A 24,487-nucleotide genomic window follows, 5' to 3' on the forward strand; every position below is an offset into this window, starting at 1 on the left:
ATCTCCATAGAGCAGGGGGGACACAGGACAGGGCTTAGGAGGGAAGGAGCTTGCTGGCCACAGCTGCTCTCTCAACTTCCTGATATATTTAAAAAGGTAATGTACTCAGAGTGGGGTCAGCGTACTTAAAGGGACAATGTGCATCTCTCACACACACACACACTCTGTGTGTGTCTGTCTCTGCCATGCTGTCTCCCCTCCCTCCATTCCTGCTGCCTTGTAGAGTGTGAGGCTACATTAACAACGAGTTAACCCTTGAGGCTCAGCCGAGTGCTAGTTCATCATTTAGCAGTAAGACATTCCCTGAGAAATATCCCACCCTCTAACTTCACCACCTCAACCAAGCTTCACAATTGTCATTGCTGTGTACAGTATTAAATTGTTTGTTTAAAACTTATATTGTGCGTGTGCTAGTTTTTTGTCTGGTGAAAAAAATTTCCCTGGAACCTACCCCCCACCCCCCATTTACATTAATTCTTATGGGGAAATTGGATTCGCTTAACATTGTTTCACTTAAAGTCGCATTTTTCAGGAACATAACTACAATATTAATTGAGAGTTACTGTACTCTCACACCCTAGCCATTCATCTTGCCCTTTTAATCCCTACCAGTTTAATTACATAGTCATGAAATCACTCAAATCAGCTCAAATTTTGCATGCTCAGAAGTTTTGCATCATTTGGACTGTGCAACCTGTCGTGATGCAACACAAGATAAAGAAAAGCTGGCAAAGTCCTATTCCATCTGATGATTGATAGGCTACGCATAAAATTGACCAGGAAAGAGTCCTCAACTTCAGTGTGCCACAGGCCCAAATGAGGCTGTTATGGTGGCAGAACATTTCACTTATATGTGTTGTTTTCAAGGGGTAAACATGCATATAAAGAAAAGGAGGACTTATGGCACCTTAGAGACTAACAAATTTATTTGAGCATAAGCTTTTGTGAGCTACAGCTCACTTCATCGGCTGTGAAGTGAGCTGTAGCTCACGAAAGCTTATGCTCAAATAATTTGTTAGTCTCTAAGGTGCCACAAGTCCTTTTCTTTTTGCGGATACAGACTAACACCGCTGCTACTCTGAAACCTGTCATTATGCATATAAAGGAACTGATCCACACTGTCTTAAAGATGACAGCAACACTTTATTCCAGCAGAACATTAAATACCTATAAGGAACAAATTAATCCTGGTAGCTTTCCAGATATTTTCTTCCTCCCCCACCCCCATCTCTGTTGGAAGCGAAACGTGCATACTCTAGCGCACACAGCCTGAGAGGAAAAAGGAATAAAACAGTGAAGTGGCACATTTTGCAGACGATACAAAATTACTCAAGGTAAGTCCAAAGCAAACTGTGAAAAGTTACAAAGGGATTGCACAAAACTGGGTGTCTGGACAACAAAATAGGAGATGAAATTCAATGTTGATAAGTGCAAAGTAATGCACATAATCCAAACTATACATACAAAATAGAGATGGGATCTAAATTAGCTGTTATCACTCAAGAAAGATTTTGGAGTCATTGTGGGTAGTTCCCTGAAAACATCCACTCGATATGCAATAGCAGCCAAAAAAGCTAACAGTGTTAGGAACCACTAGGAAAGGGATAAATAACATGACAGAAAAATATAATGGCACTTTATAAATCCATGGTACACTCTGAACACTACGTGCAGTTCTGGTCACTCCATCTCAAAAAAGGTATTAAAATGAGAAAAGGTACAGAAGGGCAGAAAAAATGATTAAGGGTATGGAACAGCTTCAGCATCAGGAAACGTTAAAAAGACTGGGACTTTTCAGCTTGGAAGAGACACCTAAGGGGGAAAATATGATAAAAGTCTATAAAATCATGAATGGTGCGGAGAAAATGAATAAGGAAGTGTTATTTACGCCTTCACGTGAACACAAGAACCAGCGGTCACCCAATGAAATCAATAGGCAACAGGTTCAAAACAAACAGAAGAATGTACTTCTTCACATAATGCAATGTCGACCTGTGGAACTCATTTGCAGGGGATGTTGTGAGGGTCAAAAATATAATGAGGTTCAAAAAGAATTAGATAAGTTCATGGAGGATAGGTCCATCAGTGCCCTGGGTGTCCTTAGCCTCCAACTGTCAGAAGCTGGGAGTGGATGAATCACTCAATGATTGCCTGTTCAAGTTCATTCCCTCTGAAGCACCTGGCATTGGCCATTGTTGGAAGACAGGATGCTTGGCTAAATGGACCACTGGTCTGACCAAGTATGGCCATTCTTATGTTCTTAGAATATTTACATTTGATCGGAAAGTGACAGTATATTTAATTACCTGTATATGCTGCCTATGAACAAAATACTGTATATAGCCATATCTACATTACAGAATTAAGTTGACTTAAGTTACACTGACAAGCATAAACCACTGTAATTACATTGCTTGTGCATATTCATACAACGATCCTTGTGTCTGCACAGCGCATCCACGGTTGGTGCTCTAGCACCAACAGATAGAGCAGTGCACTGTGGGTAGCTACCCCACTGTGCAAAACCACCACCATCTCCTGCTAGGAGTTCTGGGAAGGGATCAAAGTACACCATGGGGGAAGGATCATTGCCCCATGATGCAGATTTCTCTGTCCCATAATTCCAAGGGCTTCCAACTAGGTTTCGTGCTTTTTTCAATTGCTCCCGTAAACTTTGTACCCACCATCTCTGCCTGAAAGCATGGATGCTGCACTGCTCACCAGTCGTGTGATGAACATTATGAATGCAACGTGACTGATCCTGCAGTATTTCATGAGGCGGCATGTTTTTGGCACCATACCAGAGCGATGGTTTGCCTCCCTTGCCTTCTGGTACAACTGCCTCAGCTCCTCGATCTTCACACAGCACTGATGCTTTCTGCCCTTTTCTGCCCCTTCTCAACCATGCCACAAGCAATCTGCTCATAGGTGTCAAAGTTCCTACAGCTGGACCAGAGCTGTGACTGCACAGCCTCCTCTCCCTACAGACCCAACAGATCCAGTGCACTCCAGGTGGGAGTGCGCTTGCTGCAGAAAGCAAGCATTGTTAGCTAGGAAGATGCAAGGTGAGCTGTCCACACCGAGCAAACAGGAAGTGGAAATTTCAAAAATTCCTGGGGCTTTAAAGGGTGAGGGGTGTATGTCTGTGTACCTGCAGCAGAGTAGAAACCGCTTACCGGTGGTCATGATGGGAACTGTGGTACACACCCTGGAGGCTACTTAGGGCAACATAAGCAAGCGCACAGCCTATACTGACAGGTTTCAGAGTAGCAGCCGTGTTAGTCTGTATTCACAAAAAGAAAAGGAGGACTTGTGGCACCTTAGAGACTAACAAATTTACTTGAGCATAAGCTTTCGTGAGCTACAGCTGACACGGTATTGCTCTAAGTTCGTTGCAAAAAGCTCTATGCCGCTTGTTGAGGTGGTTTTATTATGTCATCATTGGAGAATTAAATCAGCAGGAGGAGCACTATTGAGTGTACACCTCCCCAGTTTTGTTGACGAAACCTGACTTTTGTCGAGAAAACTGTAGTGTAGACAAGGCCTATCTATATGCACTTGTAAAAATATACTGTACATTTATTTGGAGATGCAATGGCGGAAGTGCACATTTGTTCTATCTACATTATTTAATAAGAAATATAGCTAAAATTATATTACCACAATATTCTGGATTTGAACACAATAATCAATTAAAAAATTATTCCCACAGCAACTGTAGCTAAGGCATGCATACTTCATATACTGTTACCTATGTCTTAAAAGCATATACAAAATATTACACATATGAAAAGGGTCATGCCACAATTGCTATAGAGTATACCATCTTGACAATGCATTTCTCTCTCCAGCTATAACATCAACTGAAATCATACTGACCTAACCCCCACTCTTTTATAGTGTTACAATAAATCAAAAATGGAATTATTTCCTAGAAAACTACAGCTCATTTATTCCACTATAACATTCCTTGAATGTTTTGGAATGAACTTCTATAAAAAGTAACAATGGAATTTAATCAATTCAATAATTTCAAGTTTTAATTCAGGACTTGAAAATGTGAGTATAAAATAAGAATTTGGCACAGCAAGTTCATGTTTTGTAAAGTATTTCTTACCCCTTGCTACTGTGTAAACCATTTGCACAAAAAAGGGAAAGTGATAAATATACAGAGAATACAGTAAAGCGGACTATACACAAAGCGCTTGTCAAATGCAAACTACACAAACTAGATTTTTTCCTCTAATCTTTAAATTACAAAGGTTTTAGGAGTTAACTTTTAAAAGAAATAGCAACAAAATATTCAGACAGAGCTGTGCTTTTTAAGTTGGTGTTTCCCTTTTCATTAAATTTTTTTGTATACATTTTTAAAAGGACAATATCTTTGACTATGAGACCTTTTATTAAGACAGATTGACCATATAAAACTTTAGCAAAAAGAAAAGGAGTACTTGTGGCACCTTAGAGACTAACCAATTTATTTGAGCATAAGCTTTCGTGAGCTACAGCTCACTTCATAGCTCACGAAAGCTTATGCTCAAATAAATTGGTTAGTCTCTAAGGTGCCACAAGTACTCCTTTTCTTTTTGCGAATACAGACTAACACGGCTGTTACTCTGAAACCGGTCATAAAACTTTAGCAATCCCCAATGGAACACTGTTCAGTTAATTTTTGGAGTAGTGTATCTACCCCCACTCCAGTCAAGTTAGTTTAGTCACCAATATGAGGGTAGGTCAAAGCTCTTGCTACTTTGTCTAAACTAGAATTTAAAGGTGAGATGTTTGCCTGTGTTAATTAATATATTTTTAAAATCTAATGTAGCAGTGAATATAATCAGACCGGAGAACAACCACAATGTGGTTGTGGAACTCATCCTAGGAAATTTAGTTATTCAAAGCCTACAGCATTAAAGCATAATGCTGTCTGAAGAAAGCATTAGACAAAGGTTTATCATATGTGGTTTATCACGCTTTTGTAAAAGTATGATTAATGACAATGTTACTCTATATAAAATTTTAGTCAACAGGGAAGTTCTTCACTTCTGCTCCAAGTTGGGCTTTAAAAAAGACAGACATACATTTGCACCTTGAAAACTTTCACCTAGGAGCAAGCTGCTAAGCCTTCAGTTTCTGCAGAATTCCAGCTTTCATTTAAAAAAATAAATTTCTAGGCCTCATGGTTGCAAAAATAGCTTTAGATTCAGCCAAAGCACTGTCTTTCTGAGTCTGCAAACAAAGCTACGGTGCCTCTGCTGTCATTCCTAGTTTCCCCACACAGTGCAGTAGGCTGAAATATACAGGACTCTGGTCAGTATGACTACTGCTACTCAGAACCTTGTGGGAAAACAGTAGAACAACAAATCACGTTAGTTTCATTTAACTGATTTAGGATGTTTTATGAATAGCAACAAAGGCAGACAAGCTATTTACAGAGAGCTAGCAGAGATCATAAAAAGATCAAATGGCCTGGGGGGGGGGGTGGGCAGGGGAAGAGGGGAGAGAAAAGGAGGTGCTAAGAAAGAAAACTGCAATTTTCTCACCAGAATATTGTGCACACTTTGCTGTTTCCACCACCCATATCATTTGCCAGCATATCCCACTAATCATTCAAATATCAGTCTCTAGCCAGTTAAGTCCCTGATACATCTTTCACTCAATCATAGAGTTCTAAGGGCTTACCTTAACATAGAAGTTGCACTGGTTTTACTAAATTGGTATAAAATTACACCTTTAATTAGACTGGTACAACTTTCTATGTAGATCCAATAGCCTAAGTGAGATCATGACTCCTTTATGCAACAACATAGCTGTGACAGAAGTTTGAGTCAGAAGAGAAGGTTACTCACTTTGTGCAGTAACAGAAGTTCTTCAAGATGCGTGTCCCTAGGGATGCTCCACTTTAGGTTTCGGTGCCTCATGGTGCCGATCAGAGATTTATGGCAGCCGTGTCTGCGCAAGTCAGGCATGCACAGTAGGATGTCGCAGTGCCATTTGTGCTGTATCTAGCACACGCACGACTCGAGCCCTCCAGTTCCTTCTCTAGAAGCAGTGAACTCTAAAGTGGTGGGTAGTGGAGCATCCACGGGGGACACATCTCGAAAAAACCTCAGTTACAGCACAAGGTGAATAACCTTCTCTTCTTTGAGTGCTGTCTCTGTAGGTGCTCCACATCAGGTGACTATGGAGCAGTGCCCCTCAGAGGGCAGGAGGGACTTCGGGTTCATTTTCATCGTAGAAGTACGTACGGTTAGGCCAACTATGGTGTCAGCCCTGGAGTCTTGAGTGATTGTGTACACGTTCACTGAGCACTATGCAGAGGCCCAAGTGGCCGCCCTACAAATCTCTAAATCAGAAAATTGTTGAGGAATGCTATCAAGATAGAAACAGATCACATGGAATGTGCTCCGATATGCGTAGGAGGGTCAGTATTCCGAATACGATAGCACTGTTGAACGCATGTGGAGATCCATTTAGACAATCTCCAAGTGGATATTGCACAGCCTTTTGAATGCTTGGTAACAAAAAGTCTAGGAGATTTCCTGAAGTTTGGTCCTTTCCAGGTAAAACAATAACACCCACCTAATGTCCAGTGTATGCAAAATGGCCTCTGTTGGAGTGCCGTAAGGCCTGGGATAGAACGTGGGAAGACGGATTGGTTGGTTTATTTTGTAGGCTGTTACCTTCGGTAGGAATTTTGGGTGCAGACGCAGCATGACCTTGTCTTTGAAGAATACTGCATAAGGAGGATTGGTCATGAGCGCCCCGATCTCACTCATCCATCTGGCAGAAGTTACGTCAACCAGAAAGGTCACTTTCATGGATAAATGCAGCAGGGGACAGGTGGCTAAGGGTTCAAATGGCGGTCTGGTGAGGCATTTCAGCACCAGATTAAGGTCTGAGGCCGGGGTAGGTTGGCAAACTTCTGGGTTAATGTTCTGGAGACCCGAGAGGAAGCATTTAGTATTTGGGTGCACAAAGATTGAGTTCATAGAATATCAGGTTTGGAAGGGACCTCAAGAGGTCATCTAGTCCAACCCCCTGCTCAAAGCAGGACCAATCCTCAACTAAATCATCCCAGCCAGGGCTTTGTCAAGCCTGACCTTAAAAACTTCTAAGGAAGGAGATTCCACCACCTCCCTAGGTAACGCATTCCCGTGTTCCACCACCCTCCTAGTGAAAAAGTTTTTCCTGATATCCAACCTAAACCTCCCCCACTGCAACTTGAGACCATTACTCCTCGTTCTGTCATCCGCTACCACTGAGAACAGTCTAGAGCCATCCTCTTTGGAACTCCCTTTCAGGTAGTTGAAAGCAGCTATCAAATCCCCCCTCATTCTTCTCTTCTGTAGACTAAACAATCCCAGTTCCCTCAGCCTCTCCTCGTAAGTCATGTGTTCCAGTTCCCTAATCATTTTTGGTCCCCACACTTCCCAATTTTTCCACATCCTTCTTGTAGTGTGGGACCAAAACTGGACACAGTACTCCAGATGAGGCCTCACCAATGTCGAATAGAGGGGAATGATCACGTCCCTTAATCTGCTGGCAATGCCCCTACTTATACATCCCAAAATGCCAATCTCATGATGGAATGCAGTAATGGCCACAAGATGGACTTTGATCGAGCTCATTGCTCAACCCAAGCTCCCATAGGTATTCCAACACTAATTGTAGTGGTGCTGTGGAGGCCATCAAGTGTTTTTCTTGATGCCAGGAGGAGAATATCTTACATTTTTGAAGTAAGTACTACGCATGGTCACCTTCTTGCTGTTTAGTTACACATGTTTAACTTGTTCTGAGCAGGCTAGTTCGCCATGATGGAACCATGCAGAAGCCACGCTTGTATGTGGAGTTTCTCCAGATTCAGGTGAAGAGTGCGACCGTTGTTGTCCAGACCTGCTGTCTCAGAACAAGGGAGAGCTCGAGAGGCACATATCGCCATGCGAATCAGGTAAGGGTACCATGCTTGTCTGGGCCATGTTGGAACTATGAGGATACTCTTGGCCTTGTCTGTTCGTATCTTGTATATCACACATGATATCATTGGAATCGGTGGGAAAGCATACACGAGTTGTGCATACCATGTGATGAGAAAGGCATCCCACAGTGACCGAGGTTCCATCCCTGCTCTCAAGCAGAACATTGCGTATTTGCAGTTCGTTGGGGATGTGAACAAGTCCATGAGGGGAGTACCCCACCTGTGGAAAATGGAGAGCAAGACTCTCCCATTCATTTCCTTTTCATGGTCTCGAGAAAAGTACCTACTTAGCATGTTTGCCATCTCGTTCTGACAGCTGGAAAGGTAGGAGGCCAAAAAGTTTATGTTGTGATGCCCAGTGCCCAAATTTCATGTGCACAATGAGAGATCGAGCCCCCCCTTGTTGACTGCCCACGTTTTAAATCAATGATGTCAGTCATGATGTGAATGGATTCGTTATTTATGTGAAGTAGGAAGTGTCTGTAGGCATTGCGGACCTGCGTGTAGCTCTGATAGATTGATATGTGGCTGAGTCTCCACAAGAGACTATTTGCCTTGAACCGTATGCTGATGCATGTGGGTGCCCCAGCCTATCAGCGAGGCAGCTGTCATGATTACTAATTCCTGTTGGGACGGGATGCCCATGCATAGATTTTTTGGTCTTGTCCACCAATGTAGGGAGTACAGGACACAGGGTGATACTGTAAGTCGTTTGTGAAGGCTGTGCTTGCTGGATATGTAAACTGAGCTCAACCAGCCCTGTAGGCAGCGCACACATAGTCTTGTGTGTCGTACTACAAATGTTGTGACTATCATGTGTCCTAGCAGTTGCAGGACAGTTTGAGCCAGTATTTGGGGGCTGACTCTTACCTCTGAGATAATGTTTGTCAGAGTTGTGAATCTGTTCAAGGGCAATGATGCCTTGGCTTCTATGGCACTGAGATGTGCCCCGATGAAGTCCAGTTGTTGGACAGGGATTAAAGCGCATTTTTGTTCGTTTCTCTGTAGTCCTAGATCCCTGAATAGTGTTATTGTCTGTACTAAGTCCAGTGCTTCTTGTTGAGTTGAGATTTTGAGAAGGCAATCATCCAGGTAAGGGAAAATCATTATTCCCTGTTTGCGTAGACGTGCTGCTACTACCGCTAGGGTTTTGGAGAAAACTCTTGGTGCAGTGGATAGGCCAAATGATAGTACTCTGTACTGGAAGTATTCATGTCCTACAGTGAAACAAGAATTTCCTGTGAGACCGTGTATGGTAATATGAAAGTAAGCATCTTGTGAGTCGAGGACCGCAAACCAGTCCCCCTTTTCCAGTGCTGGACATATCATGCCCAGTGTCACCATTTTGACCTTTTGAGTGCATACAAACTTGTTAAGTTTCATGAGATCCAAGATAGGTCTTTATCCCCCCATTCTTCTTCTGGGTCAAGTAGTGGGAGTAGAACCTCTTCACCCGGTATTGCAAAAGTACTCATTCCACAGCACCTAGTTGTAGAAGATGATCAACTTTTTGTCATAACAGGTGCTCATAAGAAGGAGGGGTGGGGTTAATGGTAGGTGGTCAGGAGGTAAAGAGGATGGTATATCCCGATCGTACGATCTCTAACATCCATTGGTCCATTGTTATTGGATGCTCAGCTGTGGTAGAATGGGTGAAGGCGCTGTCCAAAGCATGGGGACAGGCTGGGTGAAAGCACTGCCTGGTGACGGAGGTCGTCCGGACCCTCAACCGGAATTTCAGAAATGTGGCTTAGGCAGAGCTGACTGAGAAGTCGACAGTTGAGCTTGGTATGCTCTCTGTCGCTGTGACCATTGGTGATATTTTTGGTTCTCATATTCCACTGTTGTTGCTGTCGCTCGGAAGAGGAATCCCTATTCCTCTGATAAGGCTGGTATAATCTTCTCTTTGCAAGTGGCATGTAGATCCCCAAAGTGTGGCTCGTGAATCCTTCATTGAGTGGAGCACCTTGTGTGTCTTGTTCGAAAATAGCTTCTCTCGGTCAAAAGGTAGGTCTTCGACCGTGGTTTGGAGTTCTTTAGGTATACCATAATACCCAGTGCATGACTATGGCCGAGGCCATGATTCTGGCTGCTGTGTCTATGACATCCAAAGATGCTTGGAGGGCTGTTTTAGCTACAAGTTAACCCTCATTTACAATGACCTGCAATTGTGATGCTCTCTCGTCAGAGAACTCCACGGTCCACGAGCTGAGTTTCCCATAATTATCATAATCATATTTAGCCAGCAAGGATAAATAGTTGGAGACTCAGAATTGTAATGTCACTGAGAAGTGAATTTTTCATCCAAAGAGGTTGAGACTCTTGTGTGGTCTTGTGTGATCGATTGAAACTGTAGTTATTTGTCAAGTTGGTTAGCGGCATCCATCACCAAGGAGTTGAGAGGCAGGTGTGAGAAGAGAAAGTCCATCCCTTTGGCAGGGATATAATATTTTCTATCCGCCCTTTTGCATGTCAGTGGAATTGAGGCCGGTGTTTTGCCAGGGTGTCTCTGCTGGTTCCAAGATCACATCATTGATGGATGGGCAGGGCAATTTTGGAAGTAGATGCAGCGTATAAGATTTATACCCGCTTGTGTTGGTTTATCTGCACTTCCTCCAATGAATTGTCCTGGCTTTAGGCGACCTGCTTAAACAGTTCCTGGAACTGTTTGAAGTCATCCACCGAGGTAGGCGACAGTGGGGAGGAGGAAGTATTGTGAGCAGGAGATGTTGCTTCCTGATCAGTGGCTGTTTCTGCATCATCCCCAATGTCCTGAGGCTCCGTTGGCTGCAGGGTGGGAAACGTGGGATTAGACCTCAGATCACCAACATGAGTCACGGGTGGTCTGGTCTGGGTTCCCAATATACCCATTACATTGGGAAGGCCGTTGGTGGATACATCCAAGGTGGTCCGTCCCATGGTTGAGTTGGCCAGTTATAAGGTTATTTAGGACCCATCTGGCTCCAGGGTGGTCATCGGTCTTTCGGTGATGAGTGGTGCGGCAAGAAAGTGCAACATGGTTCCTGCACATCACCGTCATCACTGGATGAGTGTACTGCGCCATGAGAAATATGGGAATCTCCTCTAACTTATAGGAGAGCCCTCACTACCGAGTAGTGGGGACAGTGGTGCCGATGACACAGCCAAGTCTCTCTGTTGGAGTAGATTCTATGTCAGTTCTGATGTCGGTGCCGTTGGCACCAATGGGGACGCTCTCATCTGTGCCATCAAAGATGTGGTGTTGATTTAGTCAGCACAGTCAATGCCAACTTGGTTTTCTCAGCTGGTGCCAACTGCGATGCCAGTACCAGGGGCAGAGGCATGGTGCTTGAGAAGATGGCTCAGTACTGGGTCCTTTACGGGTGAATTCAGTGGCATGGAGGAGGCATGTTCCCATCTCCGCCACGACCCCATCTCCTTCACTCAAGACTCAGCGGTGCCGGAGGTGCCCTGAATATTGTAGGTGCTCACCCGAGCATGTGTTGGCATCAGGAGTAGTGACCTGCAGGAGACCGCCCATGTTTCTGTGGTGCTTTCTGTGTCCTCTTCCTCCATCTTTTAGGGGAAGGCAGGTCTCCTGTGGGGGGGTGCCCAGAGAGGCAGTCAGTAGGTTTGGCTCTGGTTCAAGAGATTTCCTCATCAGTATCATTCTCAAGTGGAGATCTCGGTCACACCGGGCTCTCACTTTCAGATTACTGCAATGGGTGCATTTATGCAGGATATGCATCTCCCCAAGACATCAGACACACAGAGTGTCTGTCAGAAATGAGCACTGCTTTGCGACAAGAGCTGCATCACTTAAAGCCTGGGGAACCCGCCATCTCTGACAGTTAACCAACCTCAGCACAGGGAGGATAAACTAGAAAAGTAAACTTCCCCCCCCAAACTATCAGTAACACTTACAAAAACTAATTATAACTTTTAAAAGACTATTTAAACTGCTATTTCTTTTTTAAAGGTTTGGCGAGAGAAACGAACACTGCCCCTGAGCTCCATCTGCAGTAGAGGACAGTTGAAAAAGAACTGGAGGGTTTGGGTTGTGCGTGTGCCAGACGCAGCACCAAAGGCTCCACGAGACACCTACTGCGCATGTGAGACCTGCCCAGATACCGCCACCATAAATCTCTGATCAACGGCACCAGGACACACACACACACACCTGAAGTGGAGCACCTACAGGGACAGCACTCAAAGAAGAATTTAAATATCTTTGCAATATGCTTAATTTTTCAGTACCTACACAGGATAGGTTGATTTGAAACAAATTAATTTATACAATTCATTTTAATCATGAAGTCAGTCAGTCAGCAGGAAATCTTAATTTATATAATCAGTTTTAATCATATTTTGCTTTTGTACTTTTTGGTTATTTTCCTAAAGAAAATTTGATTCTCATTAGTTGGTAACCACTAAAACATGCTGATTTGCAACTAAATATAGCTTTTACATTAAATTTGGTGGTCCATTATTGCTAACCAGGAGGATACACAATGTCTATACATTTAAAGAATTATATAGCTTAATGTACATTGATTCAGATTCTCGATTTTTACATTTATGGTTACAAAATGGTGAATGATTTATTACATAATGATTAATCTTTACTTATGACTTGTGCCAATCTATTCAGAAATTCAGATTAAATTAAAATTCAAACATAGTATTTAATTTTTTGTATTAAATAGACCTTAAAATGATGGATACACAAAAAAAGTTTATCAAAACATTATGCATGTAAAACTGTTTTATTAAACAAAGGAAGCATTATCTGCAGTCAGTGAACTGAACTGATTGTTTCTGGTCACCATGTGATTCAAGACTGCAGAACTAGTAGATTTCACTCTCACACCTTGTTTTTATTCATAGATTAGAAGAAAACAAGCTTTCCTGATTTTTCAACCCCAAATTGGTTTCTCAACTTTGAATAGACTAATCATTGAATACACTGGAATGAAAAAAATATTCTCTCTGCACCTGTGGAAGTGGCTACTGCTGTCTAAAGCTGATTTAGCATTTGCAGAAAACATTTATTGCTTAAATATTTTTTGTATTTAATTTACATGACAAATATATTATGAGTAGTTTAGGCCATAATATAAGGTGTCAATTTCAAATTTATTTTTTTAATAAACCTGTATTTAATATAATTTTTTTAAAAATCTAGGGGGCGAGGGCTTACATTAAAAAGAAGTCTATTTTTAATCCACCCTGATCTTTAAAAAGAAAAGAGAAAAATATAAGAAGGCTTCCATCTGCCAGCGTGCTAAGTAAAAGCATAATATGGCTTATTCAAAGTAAGGTCAAAACATGGCTCAATTCAGTCAAGTTCCAGAGACCCTCCTTTCTCTTCAGTCACCTTCCTAGATGTGATTCCTCCCTGACCCACTGCCACATAGCCCCTGACTCTCTACACCACAATGCTCTTATATAGTTGCTTGCAGGATTATTTCTCCACCCTGACCCAGCCTTGCTACCCTGCACTGACAGCCAGAAAAAGCAGTCCTCTCTGAGTCACTGAGTATTAACCTCTTCCCTGCCTACTTCAAGATGGTCAACACATCCGACCATAGTATCCAAAATTGCTAATGAAGACTGATGGATCCCTGCTACTTCTCCTACAATTAGGAAAGAAGTAGTGAACTCTGGTTATGAAGATCAGGACCCTTCTAATGTCCAATTTATTTTGGCAGGCTTTGAACTGAAGGAAGGTGCCACTGCCCCGAGACCAATGGAAGAGTGAAATATGCAACATGCACAATTTTTCCTTGGACGCTATCTAGTTCCAAAACATTTCTTTGCAATGTTCTTGCTACAGAAATGCTGTATTTATTGACAAAGAGGATAAATTGATAATATATTGCCATAAATAGATGACAAACTCAAAAATGTGTACTTTGCAAGTGTCTATAAAACTAAGTTCTAATTCTAACTCGGGTGGAGCTTCCCTTGTCACTATCTCAGCCTCTAATTTCCATTTACGTCCTTCTTCATGAGGAAGCTTCCTGCAGAAGTCATGTTAGTCATTCGAGGAAGGATTTGAGGTGCTTTATACAAAATGTAACAATTATGGGCAACATTTTGAGAGAGTCCTGAGCTACATGAATATGCTGGTCTTCTCCAAGGCAGAAGATGAAGCTATTGTGCTCATCCATGACTGAAGTACTTTGTTTCCTTCCTTCATTCCTAAAAGTCAACTGAGAGGACAATATCCTACAACTGAAAAAAAGTGTAGAAAATTCAAGTTGCAATGTGCAGGCAGTGCATGGAACTGCAGAGAATATTATAAAAGTCTAGAAAAGCCAGCAAAATATCTAACCAGCCATAGTGCCAACTGCGAGGTGATGACCTAAGGCAGGATGCAATGGCGCTGCACAAAATAAACTGGCACAGAAAAACAGGGTTGTTACTAATCTGGACTGTGGACAGCCATGGATACCTCAGAAGAATTCATAAGATTCCTTTGCCCAATCATGTGTTTCCCTAAATCTTACCAGTCAAGCAAATGGCAAAGCTCTATTGCCCCCTTGTCCATGAGACAAGAAATTGATTGTATTGCTCTTTGTACTATCAGTTGATAGAGGAGGTACATATGAAGCCATGAGGCATTCTTATAAATTCTACCGAGTATCCCTTACTGATTTATATCCATGTATTCCTGTCAGAGGAGGCCCATTTGTCTGAAGAAATTCAGTCACAGGCTAAGAGTAAGTCTTGTCCAAAGAAAACCTGAAACTCCTATCTGGTTGTCCAAACAGGAAATTATATTTAATTAGTCTTTTTAAACATTGAGTTCTGTTCCGCTCTCTAGGACAAGCTTCTTATCTGAGCTGCACTTAAGTTCCAGGTGCTGACTGACATGTGTGACTCAATGCTTAAACTAAAACTGTCCTCATGCCAATTTCCTTGAAAATTTCACCAAGTGGAATTATGCCCAGTGTTGGAGTGTGTATACATGATTAGTCCTATCATCTCTACCCTGAGCAGTAGTATGTGCCCCTCTAATAGGGAAAGGAATAAAATGCTGGAACCAGAAGGATCTGTGGCAGGAGGAATGGGAAGAGGTCGGAAGATGGACAGGAAAGCAGAGGAATGAAGAAAGTGCAGTGGCAGTAACAAAGTAGTCAGGGAACAAAGGCCATAGGAAGCAGGGTTAGGCATGGGAAAAGCACGATCAAGAACAGGAAAGTGAATAAAGGACAGGGCAAAACAAAAAGCCAATAAAAACAGGAATTGAGAAAGGATAGAACTAATTACCTGAAGAGGCAAGCTTATGATTACTGCACTGAAGGAAAAGGGTATAAAAAACACATGAACTACTTCCTGATCCATCTAAATCAGGGTGGATAAAAATCAATGATTTAAAAAAAAAAAAGATTTTGATAAAATGCTTTTTGAGGAAAAAAGCAATCTAAAGATAGCTTTAATTAAGATACATTATAGCTCAAAGATCTCACGGAATAGGGATTATAAATTCTAATTCTATAGTATGAAACAATATATTCATGTAATGTTTAAGAAAAGTTTAGTAAAGGAGTTCCAATAGTTCATGGATTAGGGACCCAATTTTATGGGGTTCCACAGGCTTCTGAACAGATTATTTAGGTTAATCTTTCTATCTACCCAAGGAGACTCAGTGCTCAGTCTAGAAGATACCATCATAGATGCTTAGTTTTGCAGTTATCAAACTGTGGATTTGTCTCTCCAGCGGTAACATGCTTGTTAACAGCAAAAATGTTTTTAAATAAATTATATAGAGAGGTGATAAATAACAGACCTCAACCCTACTGTCCCTCTGCAAATTTGTGTACACAGAGTCAATCCCTTACCTCTCTTTTCTAAAAGTGCAAAGTTTCAAAAAGTTCAATGAATATTGTTGGTGACAGAACAGATCTGGACAAGGAGAAGAAGTCTGGAGATAAATGTGAGAAGGGAGGGACATATGCTTTTTTGTTAAATTATTATAGGTTTGCTGTTGAAGAAAAAAAATCCAGAATACTTAACATTGTGGTTTTAGTTAAAAAAAAACAATTTAAATGTCTGGTGATGTTTTCCTAATACAACATGGCAAGAAAATCCTCCAAATATTAATGATTAACCTGTTGAATTGGAGATAGTTCACCTCCCAATGACTTCATAAATATCTGCTTCAATTACCTTTGGTAAATGAAATAACCAAACAATCATTCAGATGAGTTTTACAGCTATATCAGAAAATGAAAGCTTTTCAAAATAATCACTGTTCAAAAACATATAGCGTGTACCTTCTAAAAATGAAACCTACATCTATCTCGTAGTTGTGAAGAATATGTATTAAGGTTATAACAACCAACAAGAATGCACTTTTATCTAGAAATCCATGATTAAATCGAGTCTTCCTGACTAGTGATTTAAATCATGTTTTAAATCAAATCCACCCTGATCTAAATCATATATGAAAAACATTTTATTTTCTTCCCCTGCCCTCCAACTGAGCAAGTTATTTTGTTTCACACAGTAATTAACAAGTGAATGTGGCTATTTACCTAACAGTGGGAAGATTCAAATATCACAGTCAAATCTACCAGAGTAGTGAGCTCTAGTCTAGATCATCATTCCTTTGATAAAAATGCATCTTGGATTCTGAACTCAGATCAACAGTATGTCAAAGACAAAATTAAAATTCACTTTGCTGGGCTCGGTTTCTCATTTCTCTAGGCTGCTGGACCACAGGATATTTTCCTGTTTGGTCGAAGGATCCCCACCCACCCCCATTTCTGCCCCAAAGGTGACCTTTGAGGGAGATTTGACAGTCATGCTGGGCTCCTACTGGTATCAGGAGATGAACTGTGTTTTATCTTAATTGCTTTTCTGTGCGAGTAGCTCTTTTCCACTTGTTTTGGTTATAGGAGCCACAAAAGAATGGTCTGATCCTCTAAAATCTTAGGACTCTCTCCTGGGGGTTTAAAGAACAACAGACATTTCTTAGTAAAAATCGCAGAAAAAATTTTCAATTTCTTCCTCCAAAAAAAAAAAAAAAAAACTTTTTAAAATTAATTTAGTTGAATTTGTTGCAAGTGGTTATCTACTTTCCATATAGACAACAAATGCTGCTTCTACATTAATGCACAGATCAGCACTCAGTGAAAAAGTACAGCTGATCTGACTTTCTTAAAAGACGCCTAGACATGGAAATCTGTAATATGTCCTGTCAGAGTAGTGTTACCCTAGCAAAGCAAGTAGTTACTGCAGCAGTTTGAAGACACGATGATGTAATTTCAACATTACTTTGTGAAGTTCCTTTCATTTTACTAGCTGTTCAATAGCAGAAAGTAACTGTCTCCTGCTGAGATCACTATAACCTTGATCAGACAAGCAACTGCTCTGCTGACTTTAGGAGAGGATATTATTAGTTACTATTTGTATCACTGTAGTACCTAGGAGACCTATTCATGAACCAGGACCCCATTTTGTTAGGTGCTGTACAAACAGAACAAAATTACAAGAGAACAAATTGATAGACAGAAAGATAGGGGTAATATAAGGAAACAATGAGACAATATTGGTCAGCATGATAATCAGTGACACACCAGCAGCCTAACTCTTGACAACGTTCTTGAAGGCATCACAGAAAAGGAAATTTTTAAGGAGGGTTTTGAAGCATGATGAGGTTGCTTTGTGGACGTTTACAGGGGGCAGCATGGGAGAAAGCATGAAAGTGCTTGTTTGAAAATTGAACAAGTGTGCAACATTACCAAACTGACTTGTCTTACTTTATAATGCTGCATCACTTTGCTGGTTAGTTTCCTTCATTTATTTTTCTTACTCTTTCAAAAATATTAAAAGTTGAAATGAAATACACCCTTCTTAAATGTAGATATGGGAATTAGTAGAAGCATTATGGTAGCACCTTCTGGCTACAACCAAAATCAGGGCCCTATTATACTAGGCATTGTAGTAAAAGACAGAGCATGCCATAAAGAACTTACGATCTAAAGTAGACAAGACAGATAGCATTTGGGAGAAAGGAAGTATTCTCCCCATTTTACAGATAGGAAAAATGAGGTATAGCCAGATTAAGACCAACTCTACAAACTTTTTCAGCATAGCTATGTTGGTCAGAAGTGTGAAGAAGTATAATCCCTGATCGATAAAGCCATGCCAGCAAAAGCCCTCAGTGAAGGGGGGGGGAGGGATAGGAGTGGTGCAGAAAGAGCTATACCAGCACAAGTGCAGTTTTGCCACAATAAACTGCAGCCACACTATCAGCTCTTTGCTGGAATAGTGTACATGTATAGCTATGCAGGCAAAGTGCTCTTACCATAGACCTGGCCTAAGTGATTTGTCCAAAGCTCCACATGAAGTCTGTGACAAAGCCCAAGAATTGAACATAGATACTTCATCCTAACCCAGAAGATCGTTGTTCTTCTGTTTATATGCTTTCCGTCCCTGCAGTGCTAGCTTCTTGAATTTCAACAGTAAGTATTGAGTCAAAAGACTTAAGGAAACAACATCTTGGTTTTCCTGGTTGGAAATGGCAGATTTCAGTTCTTCAGCCACCTTCTTAAAGGCCACTCCACCCCGACTCTTCCATTTTCATTTTAAAATAGTGGAAATTGTTTGCTTTTTTATTCATTTTTTCTTTTAAAGTTGTTTTTCACCCAAACCTTATTCAGAAGAAGGAAGGATGCAGTCTCCCCTCTTCCCAGATGAAGCAATTATAAAAGTGATGAAGTTTCACACTCCACAAATCTGTTGCTTGTGCACATTCAAAGTCTATGTGCTTACTTTACTGACAACTACAGGTTTTGTCTACTTTTGACTATGGGAAAGTGAGCTGGATTCTTTTCTGGCTCATTCAGAGTTGTTAGCCAAGTTCTAATTCAAAGTAGTTTTATTATCGGTACACAAGCCAGAACTACACAGATTGATTTTCAGATCCATGGCTGGGTTTGCAGCATTGGCAGTTAGAAAAGACATTTTTATTTATTAGGAACTTATTTAATTTGATACAGAATTAACAGAGAAACATGGGATCCCACATGTATTTTTTCAAAATATAACTCTAGTTTAATTTCTTGGCTGATATACAAAATAATTTTCCTATGAACCTTTTTAGGGATCTAGCTCCTGCTGATCTGTGCACCTTAACATTTCAGTTAAATAGTCTTAAATTACACACTGGCATTTGGAGTGAGACTATTTGCGGGAGAAATAGCCTCAGAGTTGGGTATGGCTGGAAGTTAAGAATGCTAAGAGCAATAATACAGCCTCCCTTATAGAACTTTACCTTGAAGAAGGTAAAACAATACTTCCAGTCGCTCATTTATTGGTGGAGGTTCAGAAATTTGCCATGTTGTTGGTCCAAGTTACAATATGGTAGCCTTTGACATGGCTAAAATATGGTTTGGTTTTAGCATGGATGTGAACAAACAGTAACGTTAATGGGTTCTGTTACCTTGCAATACAAAAGCTTTCTGTACCATGGAGGACCTTCTGTGAAATAAGTGGTTTGTTGCACGGTTTAAATGATGCTTTCATTCAATTTTCCCTTGTCCTCACTGTTTAAAGAAAAGTTAGGGTGCGTAATCTCTTGGTATGCACCCAATCGCCAACAGAACTTATTTATATGATACTTATTTATGGTATTAATCTGCATGGTATCAAAGTGCCTCAAACACTGATGAAGCATGTTTCCAGCAAAAAAATAGCCTCATAACACGAGCCATATAACGTAGTATGACTCAAGAGATACAATCTGTAAGAACTCTAATCTGCTGAATTTTTTATCTGCTGAATATTTATTTATTTATTTATTGTTTTTAATCAGACTACACCTCTACCCATTCTGCTAACAGTGCCAGCTTCTGCACCCTGATCGTCTATTTCTTTACAACCACATCAAGGGTTATATGTGAAAAAACCTTCCTAAGCTGCTGAGCAAAGCAAATAACCTTTCCTCATTTAACTCTCAGAAGTCTCACATCTTAATTGCTTTTTTGTAAGCATCAAGGAAGTCATCTATTATTTCTCACTAATCTTATGACTGTCCTCTCCTTTTATGTTGCAGGAAGGGGCAAAATATTGGGTGGAAAGGATGCAAGTTCAGTAGCACAGAAGCTGTATGTGGGGAGTAGATGGGGTAGAGGCAGGAGATGTACTGTGATTAGCCTAAACAAAACAAAAAAGCCGCAACAAATGTGTTCCTATTACCATTGATAACTTTTCTTGGAAGCTAGATCCCTTTCCTTCACCTGTCTTTTTACTGTAAGTTTTTAGCAAAGGTAATTGGCATATACAATAAAATGTGATCAAATCATACTATAACACCCCACTGAACAGTTGCACAATTGTGTTACACATGTGTAAGTAAACACTGCATCAATGACATAATTAGTTGACAGTTTGTCAGGTTTCAATTATAAGCTAAACCTCTCACCCCCCCTCACTTCTGGGGGAAACTGCAAATACAACCTAAGAAGTCTTTTGAACCAAAAAGGTCTCTGAACAAGAAGGAATTCTGAAATAAAATAGAGGGTAAAAAATATTTTGCTTGAAGTACAATTTGCTGTGCCCTCTGAAATCTCATCTATGGATTATAAATCTATTTCTTCTTGCAGACATTTAAAAAGGTATAACCACAGCCTAAATATACATCCCTAGTATTATTAAGTGATGTAATTCAGTCTACCTTTGTCCTACTTTTTCAAAATTAAAAGCATGGACAATGACCAGAGGGGCTGATTTCTTTATACGTGGGTCTGAACTTCCTGCTCAATCAAGTTGTGTATATTATGAATGAACTTCTCATTTACATACCAGATGAAATCCTTCACGCAGATCAGAGCTCCCATGGGGTACAGGACCCCAATAAGGTGCCACCAAGAGGAGCAACAGCATCTGAGAGGGATAACCTACAAGATGATCATGCATGGGGGGGGGGGGCAGAGAATATCCCACATATGAGTTGTGTATAGATAACATTCAACACCCCTCCCTCCCCCGCAATTATTGATTAGTAACTACTCTTGTTGGTGATCTTATCAGTTTCTGAATAATTTAATCTTTCATTACAATGAAAACTATTTCTAGCCTTTATGGCTGCAAAAGATCACCTGACTCTGACAGATGTAATGCTATCTTCCAGATTCTGCAGACACAGACTGAAACATCACCAGGTGTGAACTATGCTCTATTACTTTCAAAAAAAGAAAAGGAGTACTTGTGGCACCTTAGAGACTAACAGTACTCCTTTTCTTTTTGCGGATACAGACTAACATGGCTACTACTCTGAAACCTGTCTATTACCTTCAGTAGCATATTGGCAATGAGGCCAAATGAAGAAAATTCAGTTGCCAATATTTAACTTTCACTGATATTAACAGAATTAACAGTTACTTTGGGATTGTAATCAGAATTAGAGGATAGTGCAACCACTGTCTTCTCCCCCTTCTATATGAGTACAACATTTTCTGCTTTCAGGTAACTTTTCCTGATGCAGTAACAACTGCTTTGATTAGTTTATATATAAATGTTCACAGTAATTATTCCATAATAGGGATTGGTTCATTTGGCCTAATGGTAGTGCAATAAAGAACACTGCATAGCTGAACAGTGGCACTTTCAGTTGAGTGATAATGTTGACGGGACTCCCCTTTGGTTTCTGTCCAGTTCCAGTTTGGACATCTGAAGTGGAACCATCAGGAAAGTGGCAGTGGAATAAAAAATGGGAAGAGCGGACTCACAGAGAAGTCCATTCCCACTTGAAAAAACTGATTAAGCATTTAACTTAAATATCACCATTTGGGGCTTGTTTTTTAAGTCTCAAGCTTACAAACACTCCCACAGGTGAGCTGCAGTTACAGTACAACTTCAGAGTTAGGAACACCAGAGTTACAAACTGACCAGTCAACCACACAACTCATTTGGAACCGGAAGTATGCAGTCAGGCAGCAGCAGAGATACTTAAAAAAAAAAAAAAAAAAGGCAAACAGCACAATACTGTGTTAAACGTAAACTACTAAAAAATAAAGAGAAAGCATTTTTCTTCTGCTTAGTAAAGTTTCAAAGCTGTGTTAAGTCAATGTTCAATTGTAAACTTTTGAAAGAACCACCATAACATTTTGTTCAGAATTAGGAACCACCTCCATTCCCGAGGTGATCATAACTCTGAGATTCTACTGTACTTTCATAACAAAGCTTAAGGATTTTCAATTCATGACCTTGTTTTTTAACCCTCAAACCTTCTGGAACAGTAGAGCATACTGTTTTCCTATGACATATTGTTATGGCACTCAAGAAGTCATCAATGAGCCACAGATCTTGGGAAAGCCTCACTGGCAAACTTCTGAGATGTAACGATCTTGATGTAAAAAAAAAAACAAACAAATTCAAGTTACACTATCTTTTTAAAGGTGACCTACAGAAGGAAAATAATTGGATATGTGCGCCCTGTTTTGCTTTGTTATAATGTCTAAAGAAGGTTTTCATTATATTCGGTTTGTTTTTTACGTTACAAATTCAGGGCATGTCTAACCTGGAAGACAACACAAGAACTAGGAGTGAAAGTTCAGCAAATTGAGAGGTGAAGACGGTTTAAGTGCAATGACTAATCTTTTGGAGAAATAATATTTTTGTTAAAGATTACTAACCCCTGTTCTCTTCAATTAATGTGTGAGTTTGTTTATATATATATATATATATATATATATCTCCATCCCAAAAATCTCTGACACCCATAATCCAGCTCGCAAAACTGGGGAAGAATGAACTGTTTCTGATATTTCTAAAGTAAAAAGACAAGCATAAAGAAAACCATTTAAAAAAAGTTTTTCAGGACTCCTGTATAACTCAGAAAAGTTACCCTCAAAAGCCTTTTAAAAAACCTTTACAGATCTTTAAACTTTGTTTGTTTACATCTTTAGACTTTACATTAAGTCAATTTAAAATACTGATATCAAAAAATTCTAACTTTTTTTTACTCCATATCCTCAGGAATAACATCTTCTGAGAACAGTGTTGTATACTCTAAATGCTAGATACTGGTCCAGCACTGAAAAGACAGACTTGTGAGCCCACGTCCGCACCTAGTGCCCAGAACAGTAAAGTCTACAAGAATGAGCAGAAAAAGTAGCTATAAACTTCTCCTTGTACATATTCAGAGTCAACTTACTTTTCACTCTTGTTAGCACTGTACAGCCAATTCAGCTACAGAAATGTGAGCTAGTTTCTTTTCTGTTTCACAAGTATACAGATAATCTTCACAGAGCTTAGTTAATATATTAGTCATGATTCATGCAGCAGAAAAACACAATTTGACCTATAGATTCCAGGTTGAATTTGCAGGGTCAGCAAGTTAATAAGAAGGCCATCTTTCCTTTCTGACACAGAAGCCACTGAGACATAAACATGGAAGCATACATATGTCGTCTTCTAGGTCCCAATACAGTAAAGCACTTAAGCACATAAGTAATTTTATGAATGTGAACAGTCCAACAGAAGTCAACTGGATTTCTCACATGATTAAAGTTAAGCACATGCTTACATGCTTTGCTGGACAGAGGCCATAATTGCTTATCAGAATGTAATGACACTTTATATTTGAATTTCCTGGGTTTTGCAATGAAAACTACATTTTAACAGGTTAAAATTCATTTTTAGAAATCAAGACCTCCTTACAGATATTGCAAACATCTTTAATTAGTAAAACTGAGAATTAAGAGTCAAATTTACTTTTCACTATTTTTGCATACTTTTGGCATTTCTCTAAACTCCAACACTGAAACTAGACTAGTCAGAGTTCCTTTTGTTTATATTAAGATCTGATTCAATTTCATTTTCAGATACCCTTTCATTACTAAAACCATAAGGAACATAGGGATGGCCATACTGGATCAGACCAAACATCCATCTAGCCCGGTATCCTGTCTTGCAACAGTGGCCTATGCCAGGTGCCCCAAAGGGAATGAAGAGAACAGGTAATCATCAAGTGATCCATCCCATCGCCCATTCCCAGTTTCTGGCAAACAGAGGCTAGGGACACCATACCTGCCCATCCTGGCTAATAGCCATTCATGGACCTATCATCCATGAATTTATTGAGTTCCTTCTTCAACCCTGTTATATAGTCTTGGCCTTCACAACATACTCTGGCAAAGAGTTCCACAGACTGACTGTGTGTTGTGTGAAGAAATACTTCCTTTTGTTTGTTTTAAACCTGCTGCCTATTAATTTCATTTAGTGACCCCTAGTTCTTGTGTTACGAGGAGTAAACAACACTTCCTTCTTTACTTTCTCCATACCAGTCATCTTTTTTCCAAGCTGAAAAGTCCCAGTCTTATTAATTTCTCCTCATATCGCACCCATTCCATACCCCTAATAATTTTTGTTGCCCTTTTCTGAACCTTTTCCAATTCCAATATATCTTTTTTGAGATGGGGCAACCACATCTGTACGCAATAGTCAAGATGTGGGTGTACCATGGATTTATATAGAGGCAATATAATATTTTCTGTCTTATTATCTATTCCTTTCTTA

At 40.2% G+C, this 24,487-nt stretch overlaps 1 protein-coding gene across 7 annotated transcripts in view; it reads right to left on the reverse strand.

Annotated features, from left to right (window-relative positions):
• Nucleotides 1-24,487, reverse strand: part of PPM1A (protein phosphatase, Mg2+/Mn2+ dependent 1A) — a 56,748-nt gene that overhangs the window by 26,522 nt on the left and 5,739 nt on the right. Inside the window, exon 2 of one of the 7 annotated variants that reach the window (XM_073349939.2) lies at nucleotides 22,174-22,313. The exons of 3 other annotated variants lie outside the window; for them this stretch is intronic. The gene's annotated coding sequence lies outside the window, so the exon portion shown is untranslated. Of the gene's footprint in view, nucleotides 1-20,770; nucleotides 21,830-22,173; nucleotides 22,314-24,487 lie in introns of those variants that run through there. 3 more of the 7 variants (XM_073349936.2, XM_073349937.2, XM_073349934.2) reach the window with 3 other exon arrangements.

The sequence above is a fragment of the Lepidochelys kempii genome, chromosome 6 (genome assembly GCF_965140285.1).
Source record: "Lepidochelys kempii isolate rLepKem1 chromosome 6, rLepKem1.hap1, whole genome shotgun sequence".
Classification (NCBI taxonomy): domain Eukaryota; kingdom Metazoa; phylum Chordata; order Testudines; family Cheloniidae; genus Lepidochelys; species Lepidochelys kempii.